The sequence below is a fragment of the Trachypithecus francoisi genome, unplaced genomic scaffold (genome assembly GCF_009764315.1).
Source record: "Trachypithecus francoisi isolate TF-2019V2 unplaced genomic scaffold, Tfra_2.0 Contig01554, whole genome shotgun sequence".
In the NCBI taxonomy this organism is placed as follows: domain Eukaryota; kingdom Metazoa; phylum Chordata; class Mammalia; order Primates; family Cercopithecidae; genus Trachypithecus; species Trachypithecus francoisi.
In genome coordinates, this window is record NW_022681439.1 from 3,842,374 (window position 1) to 3,855,163 (window position 12,790).

Here is a 12,790-nt window from a genome sequence, read left to right on the forward strand (position 1 = left end):
ATGAAACAAAATCAGGAAGCTTGGGGCATCCTCCCAACCACTTTCCAGAAACTGTGATTTCTAAGCCTGTCCCCAAAAGACAGATGTCTCTCTTCTTTTCTTTAAACCTTCCAAGGAAGAGTCATAAATGCCCATGGCAGTGCCTAACAGCCTCCTCAGTTATGCCCAGCTCCGTGCCCACTGCAGCCAGTCATTTGCTCGTCTGTCCAACTGATCCTACTTCCCCCGACTCCTGATCATAGTGCTGTTGGAGCCAGGCCAGCAGCCCTTCAGCACCCAACACCTACCTCAGCTACCAGTAGGGAGAGGGTACAGGGGAGGGAAGGGAGGCAGGATTGAGGAGAATGGAGTCAGACCTGTTTTCTGAGTATTGTCTGGAAGACGACAGAAGTGGAGCACAGTGAAGACAAATGGGCTTTTCTTCCTTAACGACATTACATACCTAGCTGTGCACTGGCTATGAGTTCTCCAAGCCAGGGACCATCAGTATAATAGTAGCTAAATTTCGTGGAGCACTCACTATATAGCGAATTCATTTGCATATAGTATCTCATTTAATCCTCACAACAACCCCGTAAGGTGGGCCATTGTTACTGTTACTCTTCACAGGAGGCAGAGAGGGGCTAACTCCCCCAAGTCACCCAACTAATGTGAGGCAGAGCCAGGAGCCATGTGCTGACAGCTTGCCTGCTGAGTCTGGGTCCTTCACCCCAGCAGCATTCTGGCACCAGAACCAGAGTGTAACCAATGGAAAATCAACGTCTGTCTGCACATTTGGCCGTGGAGCTCTCAGTCCATGACTTCGGCCTCGGTGCTGGGAGTACCATACCCAAGCCTTTGAGAACGAGTCCAGTTCCTGTCCAGTAGCAGAGCTGAGGACAGACGAGAACGCCCTGGGACATCTGGTTACCACTCACAGCTGTCTGGCTACAGCTCCAGACCCACACAACCCTGGGAGCAACCCACAGGCAGGTAAACATGAGGATGGCTCCTGTGTCCAAGCAGCGCTCTGCGCTCTCCAGGCTTCGCCACATGACCTTCTTTCCTTCTCAGAAGAGGCCTGCCTGGGTCTTCCGGGAAGAGAAAGGTGAGTGGCCCCTCCCTCCCTCCCCAGCCGTGGCCTGTAGAGGCCAGGCAGCCTGACTCGGAGCTGCCTTGTCATGCGTGATAAAGTGGAAGGAATGCCGGGTTTCCAGGCAGCCTTAACCAGGGAAGAGAAGAGGTGAGAACAGGAGGAGAGTGGGGAGAGTAAGGGCAGCACGTCAGCCAGTGGGGGCCTGAGAGGAAAGGTTCTCAGAGCAAAATCCGCTGAGGGGGTGGCCAAGGAACCCCAGGGCAATCATGTCCAATATTCGATTTAGATCCATGTGCTGTGTGGTCCTGAAAGGTGAGCTTCCCTCTCTGTTACCTCCCTAGACTTTAATAAAGTCGGTCTCACACAGAGCTGGGATGTCCCTGATGCTTTGGGGTGTGAAGGAAGAGGAATGGCATGGGCAAAGGAGAGCAGAAGAGGGTGGCAGCTACACAGGTTGCAGAGGCACCTCATGGCGTGGGTAGGTGGGGGATGAGAGGGGATTTATGGGAAACGCAGAGAAAATCTGGATCCACTGATGGGAACATAAGCCCCCGAGACCGGGACACATCCGATTGCATCGCACCAAGTCCCCCTGAGGATTATCGAACCAGGGGGTGGAGCCAAGTGCTGAAAGACAGGAAGACCAGAGGACTTATGTCATAGGGATAATGGAGAGAATGATGTCCTACAGCTACCATTCTCCAGATGAGAAAACAGAGGCTTCTGCCCATTTGCTCCAGCCACTCAACCACGGCCGCTCCCACGTCTCCTAAACAAAGGAGACAGGAATCTGGGTCCTCCCTCCTGTGCTTCAATCTGGCTGCTCCAATGACCTGTGGCCACCTGTGTCACCCTGCTGCCTGTCCCCTGGTGGCTGCGGGAGAAGATCCCTCTCTTGGTCATTCCTTGAGGGTAGAGCCATGGTCCCTCCCACAAGCCCGGGCTGTCCTGGCTGCACCTTTAGACTGCAAGTGCCACATGGGCAAGGACTCTGCTGTTCGCCTGGGCTCCACCTTCTTAACTGATTCCCTGCCATCCTCATTTACAGCCCCATAAAATGACACAATTCAAAAGAAATAAATAACCAAGTGGCCGTTGGCACTCCCTTTTCAAGAGAGAGGTTGAGCAGGGTTCTACCTTCCAAGTTCAGAAATGGAAATACTACCTTTCACCCACATAAGAAGTGGCATCCAAGATGCCTTGCCAATCTCATAGTGCTCTGAGCCCTATCCTGCCTGCTTCCACAGGGCATCCATCTGAGGGAAGTCATCTTCAGGGCCCTCTACAACCCCCACTCATCCATCTCTACCCTCTGACTCCCGGCCTCCTCATGACTTGTCCCTATCCAGAGCTGCCCCAAATCCCCAGAACCCTACTATGCCCTGCACCTCCCTGTTTTCCTTCCCTGTGATCCCAGACTAGTGAAGTCCTTCTCCCTTCATCAAAACCCTTTTCCTCCTTTCCCAAGAATTTCCCTCTATGGAGACTCTCACCTTCTTTGTAAGTGAAAAAGAATGAAACTAAGAGCCCTTTCCCACTTCCCAGAAGCACCTTCCTCATCTCCCCAGAAACACCAGCTGGCACCGTAGGCTGCTGTCCCTGCTGCTGCCCGGTGGAAAGCACAGTGGACTTTCTCCCCAGGGCACCTTTGGGGAAGTGGCTGGGTCAGCCTACTCCTTGGTTCCCTGAGGAGCCTTCCAGAACTGTGGTCCCCACCTCAGCAAATTTGGTCTGCTCCAAAAGACCCACGTGAGTCCACCTCACCATCTCTCTGAGTGAAAAATGTACCTTATGAAATAGGAGAAAAGATTTGGAAACCACATAACATATAAGGGGTTAATATTCATAATATATAAAGAATTCCAACAACTCAACCACAAAAAAAAAATCCAATTTTTTTTAAATGGGCAGAGGACTTGAATAGATATTTCTCCAAAGAAGATATACAGATGGCCAGCACACTCGTGAAAAGATGCTCAACATCACTAATCATTAGGGAAATGCAAATCAAAACTTAGAAAGGGGAGTTTAGACTACATAGTTGGTGGGAAGACGCGGACAGGCCCATGAAGTTCTGAAGGAGTTACCCGGGAGAGCGAGGCGCCCATTTCACTAGGGGGCGGGGGGTGGACGCGTGATTAGACACTCCTCTGGGAGGATAGAGGTGACGTGCCAGTTCACACAGGATGTTCCACTGGGTGACTGAAAAGCCGCCCCCAGGATTTTCACTCTGACCATCTTGTTATTCAACCAAGAGCACCTAGAAGTGAGAGAAACGGCAAATTCAAGGCTGACTAAACCCCTGTGCTCATCCAGGGTGGGTCCCAGGGATGCGTGGCCCCAGCAGGGGCAGAGAAGGAGTGTGTCGCTGCCTTCCTGCACCTCCGGGACCAGGCAGTGTGGATCACACTCACGGAAGACCAGCTCTGAAGCCTGGAAGTTGGAGGGGCTTGGTCACGGTCTCTCAGCAGGTTAGGGGCAGAGCCTGGCACAGGCCTCTCACTGCACCACACTGCATCCCCTCACAACCCTCAGCCTGACACCAACCATCTCAGAGATGAAAAGTGGTCCCCAAATTTCAGCAGCTTCCTCATGTCTCGTGTAAACTACTCTCCCTCCTTTGACCTTCATCACCTTTCTGCTTCCATCTTGCCTTATTTCTTTATTATCCAACTGAAGACTTCCTGCCTTACCCAAGGCTCCCCGTGTCACACAATTGTCACTGGCATTATTTTTTTCTGTAGGTGTTTGTGACCGACCTGATGCTGGAACAACCTCTTGGAGTCTGTGCTCTCTCTGCACCACGGCCCTCAAACTGCATGAAACAAGTGCATCAGTTTGTGAGACTCCACGTCTTAAAGGCTTATTCCATCTAGAGAGACGGTACCTGCTCTTTTCCCCTGGGTAGTCTAAACAAGCATCTTAAGAAAAAGGCATTTACTGCCAAGACAATTGGAGATAAGGGAAAATCATCTGTCTGCCAGAATGGCTTGGGCTGGGCCTGAGCTGTGGCATTGTCAGAGTGATTTTAGCACAAACCCTGCTAGACATGAGCCTATTACAAACGCTAGATAAGGCCCTCGTTTTTATAGAGCTTGGAGGAGTAGAGGGGAGACGGGGAGTTGCAGTGATAGTCGCCACTGCAGATAAGAAGAATATATATTTTGTTTAACCAAACCTGTCCGTTGGCTAGAGACTCCAATGCAGTGGTATCCATCAAATCCTTTTCTGATTTACACAAATACCTGATTCCCCCGATAAGGAAAAGTGTAAGTCAACACTGCTCTGTTGTAATTGGGTGTTACCTGCCCCGATACTGGACTTTTTATCTGCAGCTCCTTTTTCAGGCTCGCTCCAGCTTTATTTGCCTCTTAGGCGTGACCAAATTGTCGTGTGTGTGTTTGTGTGTGTGTGTGTGCGTGTCTGTTGGCTCCAAAGGTTTATTCATGAATAGATCCCACAGAAATGTCACAGAGAAATAGTAACTTGAAGTCCAAAGAGGAAAAAAAGGGAGGCGGCAGGCACATGATGGATCTGTGCAATGGTCATATGTAAGCCGCCATGATGTCCAGGCCACGGCGACCCCGTCAGCTATGCATCACCCACAGCACCGCAGCCGAACCCCAGGGCTGCCCTGATAAGAAGCCGAAACTGTGGTAAATCATCCCACACCTCCATCCCACACCTCTGGACTCAGTTTCTCCATCTATGAAAGGGAAAATTCGGTCCACTGCCAGGCATTTATCATGAGGATAAATGAACTGCATTGCGCCAAGTGATCTTGAAACAGGAAGGCTGGTGGATTAAATAAAGATTTACAAAGAATTATGTCAAAATGATCCTTATTTATGATGTGCTTGGTGAAGGTAATAGATGAGAACTCAAAGAGACCCCAAGAGAACCTGCTTCCAGTGCCTTTTTTTCCAGATGGAAACACACGCACACACACACACCCTAAAATTGAGGCCCAGAGAAAAGAAGGAACTTGCCCAAGATAAACTAATCCTTTCCCCACCTCCACCTTCCTTAGCTGGGTAAGGCAGGGCTCAGGAAAGACAAGCTTGTGCTACAAGCTGTCCTCAAAGCCACCTTCTAGCCCTGAAAAGGGTGTGCTCAGAAAGAATTTTTAGCAATGCAAAGAAAAATTGTAGTAAAATGTTAAGGAACACAGCAGAATAAAAAAAAAGCTCACATCCTATGAACTGCAAAAATTGTGCGTGGGGGGGAACAATATTTCAAAAGATGAAAACAGTTGTGTTTGGGAGTGGGTTTTATTTTCAGATTTTCTTTCTATTGTCATTGCTTTGTTACTGGTCTGTTACAAATTATTAATATTACATTCTCTTTGTAAAAGCTTTTGTTTTCAAGCAACGCAGAAGTGAATAAAATGTTTTTAAATAAATAAATAAACAAAAGCACTGCCTTACTCCCACTACCCAACCTCCTAATCTCATTCTCCCAGAGTAACTATTTTCACATTTGCAGGGTCTTTCCAGACCTTTCTTGGATACAAACTTGAACCTAAATGTTTGAATTTCTGTGTTTTGTAATTTAAAGGGGATGGTGGTGGTGCTGGCAGGGTGGTGGAAGTTCCCTGGTGCTATCATTCAACAAACAGGAACAAGCCGTTCTGTGACCCAAGCCATTCAAGGAAGGCGAATGCACTCTTAGAGCCACCAGGAAAACGTGGCTTGTGAGCTGGGTGAGAGCAGAGTTCATTCACCTCCCTCAGGAGAGACATTACTCCCAGAAAGACTGACTCAGGCCGGTTCCGGGTAGCCTGGCTCCTTCCCCCTCAGCCCACAAGGCCCCCAAGTTTATTGGCCTCATGGACTCAACTAGTACCATTGTAGTCAGAGGTCAGTTTAATGGGGGTGGCTCTGAGACAGCAGTGAATTGGTGTATTTGAGTGACTTGACAAAAACAAATAATAAGACAAGAATTCTGGAGAGAACAGGTAGAGCTGACATTATGTTCAATATATTGTAATGTGTGTGGATAATATTCCTGGGAAATCCACTGCCCTTCAAATACCATCTTTGTAAAGCATTCACTTATCTTCAACCCTGGGTTGTCCTACTGTGCTAATCCAAGCTTTGGACAGGACACTTTCATGATGCCAGTAGCCCTGTGTAGGACCCAACCATTGATACAGCATCCCCATCAACACTTACCCCATCCCTTGATCCCAAAACACTTGGAGCAGGCTCTCCATATTCAGGGTTTCTAACTGTAGCAAATAAAAATGCAGGATACCCAATCACATGTGAATTTCAGATAAACACCCAATTATGTTTCTTAACTAGTTAGTGTTGGTATGAAAGTTAATTTTTCCGGATACTTCTTTTATAACCAGCTACCATATAAAACTATCTTATAAGCTGGGGTACCAGCCAGGGACCAGTCAGGAGACAGAAACTACATCAGTATTTTTAACAGATAATTTAATAAAAGGAATTGTTAATTAGGCATGGAAAAACCAATAAAGCAAAAAGATGATCCTAACATATCATGAAGGTAGAGACTGCAGAGGCAGATATTACTTGTAAAGTTGGGCAAGTAGAAGAAAAAGGTTGAAATTATTAACATTTAGACACTTGGAGGAAAGGCCCATGGGGCTGGAAACATATGTCTGAGGAGGGGTGAGTGGCAGACGGTACTTCATGAGCTTGTTTCTGTAAGAATAAGAAAAACCAGGCTGGGCGTGGTGGCTCATGCCTGTAATCCTAGCACTTTGGAAGGCTGAGGTGGGTGGATCACTTGAGCTCACAAGTTCCACACCCGCCTGGCCAACATGGCGAAACCCCAGCTTTACTAAAAATGCAAAAATTAGCCGGGTGTGGTGGCACATGCCTGTAATCCCAGCTACTCAGGAGGCTGAGGCAGGAGAATCACTTGAACCCAGGAGGCGGAGGTCACAGTGAGTGCGTATCGCACCACTGCACTCCAGCCTGGGTAACAGAGTGAGATTCCGTCTCAAAAAAAAAAAAAAAAAAAAAAGAAAGGAAAAACTGAAAACTGGAGTCAGCTCCTGCTATAAGAATCAGCTGTTGCTGCCATGATAGAGAGGCTAAAGAAGGGCATTTATGACCAGGAAGCCAACAGAAGGTGTATTTCCTTCACCTCCACAAGCCTTGTAGTCTCCCTCCATTGTTCTCTATGGGCAGAATCTGACATAGAGCCAGCCAGAAAGACAGAAAAGTGGTGTACAGAATCTCAACCCCACAAGCACAAGACAGAAAATAGAAAGGTGGGTTTGAGGCAGGAACTATAGCTTAGACTTGCAGAGTGTGCAGGTAAAAATGATTTTGCTTCCTCCCTTCCAATTCTTATGTCTCATGTTTTTCTTATATTATTGCATTGGTTAGCTTTTCCGGAATACTGATGTTGGGCATCTTCTTTTTGTTCCTAACAAGAATGAAAAATCTCTTCTGGTTTTTCACCATTAAATAATGCTAGTGGTTGGTTTGAGTCCGATTTCAAACTTTTTTTAAATCTCAATAGCTTTTTGGGTGCAAGTGGTTTTTTGGTCACATGGATGCATTGTACAGTGGTGAAGTCAGACTTTTATGCACCTGTCACCCAAGTAGTATACATTGTACCCTATAAGTAACTTTTTATCCCTCACCTCCCTCCCTTCCTCTTTCTTCTGAGTCTCCAAAGTCCATTATACCACTCTGTCTGCCTTTGCATACCCCACAGCTTAGCTCTCACTTACAAGTGAGAATTGCATACCCCACAGCTTAGCTCTCACTTACAAGTGAGAACACACAGTGTTTGGTTTTCCACCCTTGAGTTATTTTGCTTAGAATAATGGCATCCAGCTCCATTCAAGTTGCTGCAAAAGACATACTTTCCTTTTCATGGCTGAGTAGTATTCCACGGTGTATGTATTTGCTTTCTCTACTCATTAGGCAATGGGCACTTAGATTTGTTCTACATCTTTGCAATTGCAAATTGTATTGTAATAAACATATGCATGTGGGTGTCTTTTTGATATTACTATTTTTCCTTTGGGTAATTACCTGGTAGTGAGATTGCCGGATCAAATGATAGATCTACTTTTACTTCTTTGAGACATCTCCACACAGTTTTCCATAGAGGTTGTACTCATTTACATTTTCACCAGTAGGGTATAATGGTCCCTTTTCACCACATGCAGCCAACATCTATTGTTTTTTAATTTGTTAAATAATGGCCATTCTTACAGGGGTAAGGTGGTATCTTACTGTGGTTTTAATTTGCATTTTGCTGATAATTAGTGATGTTGAGCATTTTTTCATATGTTGGTTGGCCATTTGTATATCTTCTTTCGAGAATGTCTGCTCATGTCATTTGCCCACTTTTTGATGGGATTATTTGTTTCTTTCTTGCTGATTTGTTTGAATTTCTTGTAGATTCTGGATATTAGTCCTTTGTTAAATGCATAGTTTGCAAATATTTTCTCCCACTCTGTGGGTTGTCTGTTTACTCTGATGATTATTTCTTTTGCTGTACAGAAGATTTTAGTTTAATAAGGTCCCATTTCTTTATTTTGTTTGAATCAGATATTTTTATTATGTTATAGGAATATCCTTTTGTTCTAATTTTTAGTAAGAGTTTTATTTGTTTTAATCAAGAAAGGATGCTGCATTTGGTTAAATGCCTTTTCATTCCTATTGGTATAGTTGTATAGTTTTTCTTCCTTTGACTGAATACTGTAATAAATTATATTGCTTCCTAATATTTTGTTTTGTTTCTTAGAGATGAGAGTCTTACTCTGTCATACAGGCTAGAGTGTAGTGGTACAATCGTAGCTCACTGCAGCCTTGAACCCCTGGGCTCAAGAAGTCCTCCTTCCTCAGCCTCCCAAGTGGCTGGGATTACAGGCATGAGCCACAGTGCCTGTTTCCTAATATTAATGACCTGGCTCCCTAAGGGAAAACCCTATTGAGCATTGATATTTTATTTTAATATACCGCTGGATTCAGCTTGCTAATATTTTATTCATTTAGAATAGTTGCATCAATATTAAGAAGAATAGTTTAATTAAAATGACCCCAAATTTATGCCAGTTGTAACCTTCTTTTATCCTAAAAAATTCAGACTGGATGGAGTGGCTCATGCCTAAAATCCCAGCATTTTGGGAGGCCAAGGCAGGAGGATCACCTGAGACCAGAAGTTCGAGACCAACCTGGACAAAATAGTGAGACTCTGTCACTACAAAAATTTTAAAGAATTAGCCAGGCATGGTGGCACGCATCTGTAGTCCCAGTTACTCAGGAAGGGAGGTTGAGGTGGGAGGATCACTTGAGCCAGGGAAGTTGAGGCTGCAGTAAGCCGTGATCACACCACCGCACTCCAGCCAGGGTGACAGAATGAGATCCTGTCTCAATTAAAAAAAAAAAAAAAAAAAGAGGAAAAATTTCAAATCAGCTATCTAAGCTTTCACCTCAAGAAACTGGAAAATAAGAGTAAAATAAATCCAAAGCAAATAAAAGGAAGGAAGTAATAAAGACAGGAGCAGATATCAATGAAATAGAAAATATAAAAATAAAAGAAAAAAACAATAAAACAAAAAGCTAAAAAGGCCGGGCGTGGTAGCTCATGCCTGTAATCCCAGCACTTTGGGAGGCTGAGGCAGGTGGATCACCTGAGGTCAGGAGTTTGAGACCAGCCTGACCAACATGGTGAATGAAATCCAATCTCTAATAAAAATACCAGTTCTTCAAAAAGTGTAAAGTACAACCACTTACTTAATATGAAGTAGGCCATTTAGCCCCGTAACTCCTTTTAAAATTGAAATTGTAGGCCGGGCGCGGTGGCTCAAGCCTGTAATCCCAGCACTTTGGGAAGCCGAGACGGGCGGATCACGAGGTCAGGAGATCGAGACCATCCTGGCTAACACGGTGAAACCCCGTCTCTACTAAAAATACAAAAAACTAGCCGGGCGAGGTGGCGGACGCCTGTAGTCCCAGCTACTTGGGAGGCTGAGGCAGGAGAATGGCGTAAACCCGGGAGGCGGAGCTTGCAGTGAGCTGAGATCCGGCCACTGCACTCCAGCCTGGGCGACAGAGCAAGACTCCGTCTCAAAAATAAAATAAAATAAAATAAAATAAAATAAAATAAAATAAAATTGAAATTGTAATTAAAACTCCAAAAACACACCAATTCAACACATTTTTTTCCAGAAAAAAAAGAAAACATTTTCCAATGCAATTTGTAAGGCCAATATTACTCTAACACTAAAACCAGACTAATATACAAAGAAAACACTACAGCCCAATATCCCTCATTTACATAGATGCAAATCCTTAACAAAATATCAGCAAATAGAAGGCAGCAATATGCAAGAATTACACACCATGACTAGTGACATTTATTTCAGAGATGTCGAACTGACTCAATAATTTAAAATCAATGCAATCCACCACATTAACACGCTAAAGAAAACAAATCATATGATCATACCAATTGATACAGAAAAAAGCTTTTGATGAAATTTGATGCCCATTCATGATAAAAACTCTGAAAATTAGGAATAGAGGGAACTTCCTCAACTTGATAAACAATACTTACAAAAGACCAACAGCTAACATAATTAATGGTAAAAGACTAAAGCCTTTCCACAAAGGCTGAGAATAAGACAAGAATTTCCACTCTCACTACTTCTATTCAACATAGCAATGGAAGTTTTAGCTAGACAATAAGGAAAGTAAAGAAAATAATAATAAAAGGGCTGGGTGCAGTAGCATGTACCAGTAGTAGTCCAAGCTACTGGGGAGGCTGAGGCAACAGGATCACTTGAGCCCAGGAGCTCAGGCTGTAGTACACCATAATTGCACCTGTGAATACCCACTGATCTCCAGCCTGGGCAACACAGCAAGACCCCTTCTTTTTTTTTTTTTTTTTTTTGAGGCGGAGTCTTGCTCTGTCGCCCAGGCTGGAGTGCAGTGGCCAGATCTCGGCTCACTGCAAGCTCCGCCTCCCGGGTTTTACGCCATTCTCCTGCCTCAGCCTCCCGAGTAGCTGGGACTACAGGCGCCCGCCACCTCTCCCGGCTAGTTTTTTGTATTTTTTAGTAGAGACGGGGTTTCACCGTGTTAGCCAGGATGGTCTCGATCTCCTGACCTCGTGATCCGCCCGTCTCGGCCTCCCAAAGTGCTGGGATTACAGGCTTGAGCCACCGCGCCCGGCCAAGACCCCTTCTTTTTAAAAGATAGTACAAAAAATAAAAATACAATGAATACAGGTCAGAAAGGAAGAAATTAAAGTATGTCTGTTTGGAGATAACTTGATCATCTACATAGAAAACCTCCAAGAAATATACTAGAAAAGAAAAGAAAAAACCTCCTAGAACCAACATATGAATTCAGCAAGGCTGCAGAAAACAAAATCAACATACGAAAGTAAACTATAATTCCATATACTAGCAATGAACATGTGGAAAATGAAATTAAATGTATAATATTACTTACAGTTGCTCAAATAATTAGATTCTTAAGTGTAAATCCAACAAAACATATATAGGACTTGTACGCTGAGTATTACAAAACACTGGTGAAAGAAATTAAGATTTAAATAAATGGAGAGACATACCACATTCATGGATTGGAAAATTCAACATAGCAAGTACGTCAATTCTTTCAAAATTCATATATAGATTTAATGCAATTCCTGTGAAAAATCTCAGCAAGATTTTCATATAGAGACAAGATTATTCTAAAATATATGTAGAAAGGCAAAAAAAAAATTATGTAGAAAGCATAGAAAAACCCACCAAACTAGAAGAGCTGAAACAAGTTTGGGGAAGAAGAACAAAGTGGGATTATATGGCTGCAGTAGTCAGGACTACGTAGCATTGATGGAGAAATAGGCACTGCATCAGTAGAACACAGTAGAGAACTCAGAAACAGACCCACATGGGTATGGTTTTTGACAAAGGTGCAAAAGCAATTCAATGGAGAATAGATAGTCCTTTCAACAAATGATGCTGGAACAACTGGATATCTTGAAACTAAATAAATAAACAAACCTTGAACTCAGCTCATACTTTATACAAAAATAACTCAAAGTGGAGCATAGATTTAAATATAAAATGTATAAGTATAAAACTTTTAGAAGAAAACATAGGAGAAAATCTTCGTAACCTAGGGTTTTATGAAGACTGCTTAGACATGACACCAAAAGTACAATTCATTAAAAAATTGAACTTCTTCAAACTGAAAATGTTTGCTGTGTGAAACACCCTTTTAAGAAACTGAAAAGACAAGTTATAGATGCGGAGAAAATATTTGCAAACCAAGGATTCACATCTAGAATATATAAAGAACCCTCAAAGCTCAACAGTAAAATAATAATAATAATAACAATATAAAACCTAACTACTCAGACAATGGGCAAAAGACAGGAGGAGACATTTCCTCAAAGGATATACAGATGGCAAATAAGTATATGAAAAGATTTTCAGGATCACTAGCCACTGGGAGAATGCAAACTCAAACCATGTTAAGTATCACTACACACCTACCAGAACAGCAAATGCTGGCAAGAATGCAGAAAAACTCAATCTCTTCTATATTGCTGATGGACTGTAAAATAGTAGAGCCACTTCAGATGGTAGTTTGGCAGTTTCTTTAAAAAAATAAACATAAGCGGCCGGGCGCGGTGGCTCAAGCCTGTAATCCCAGCACTTTGGGAGGCCGAGACGGGCGGATCACGAGGTCAGGAGATCGA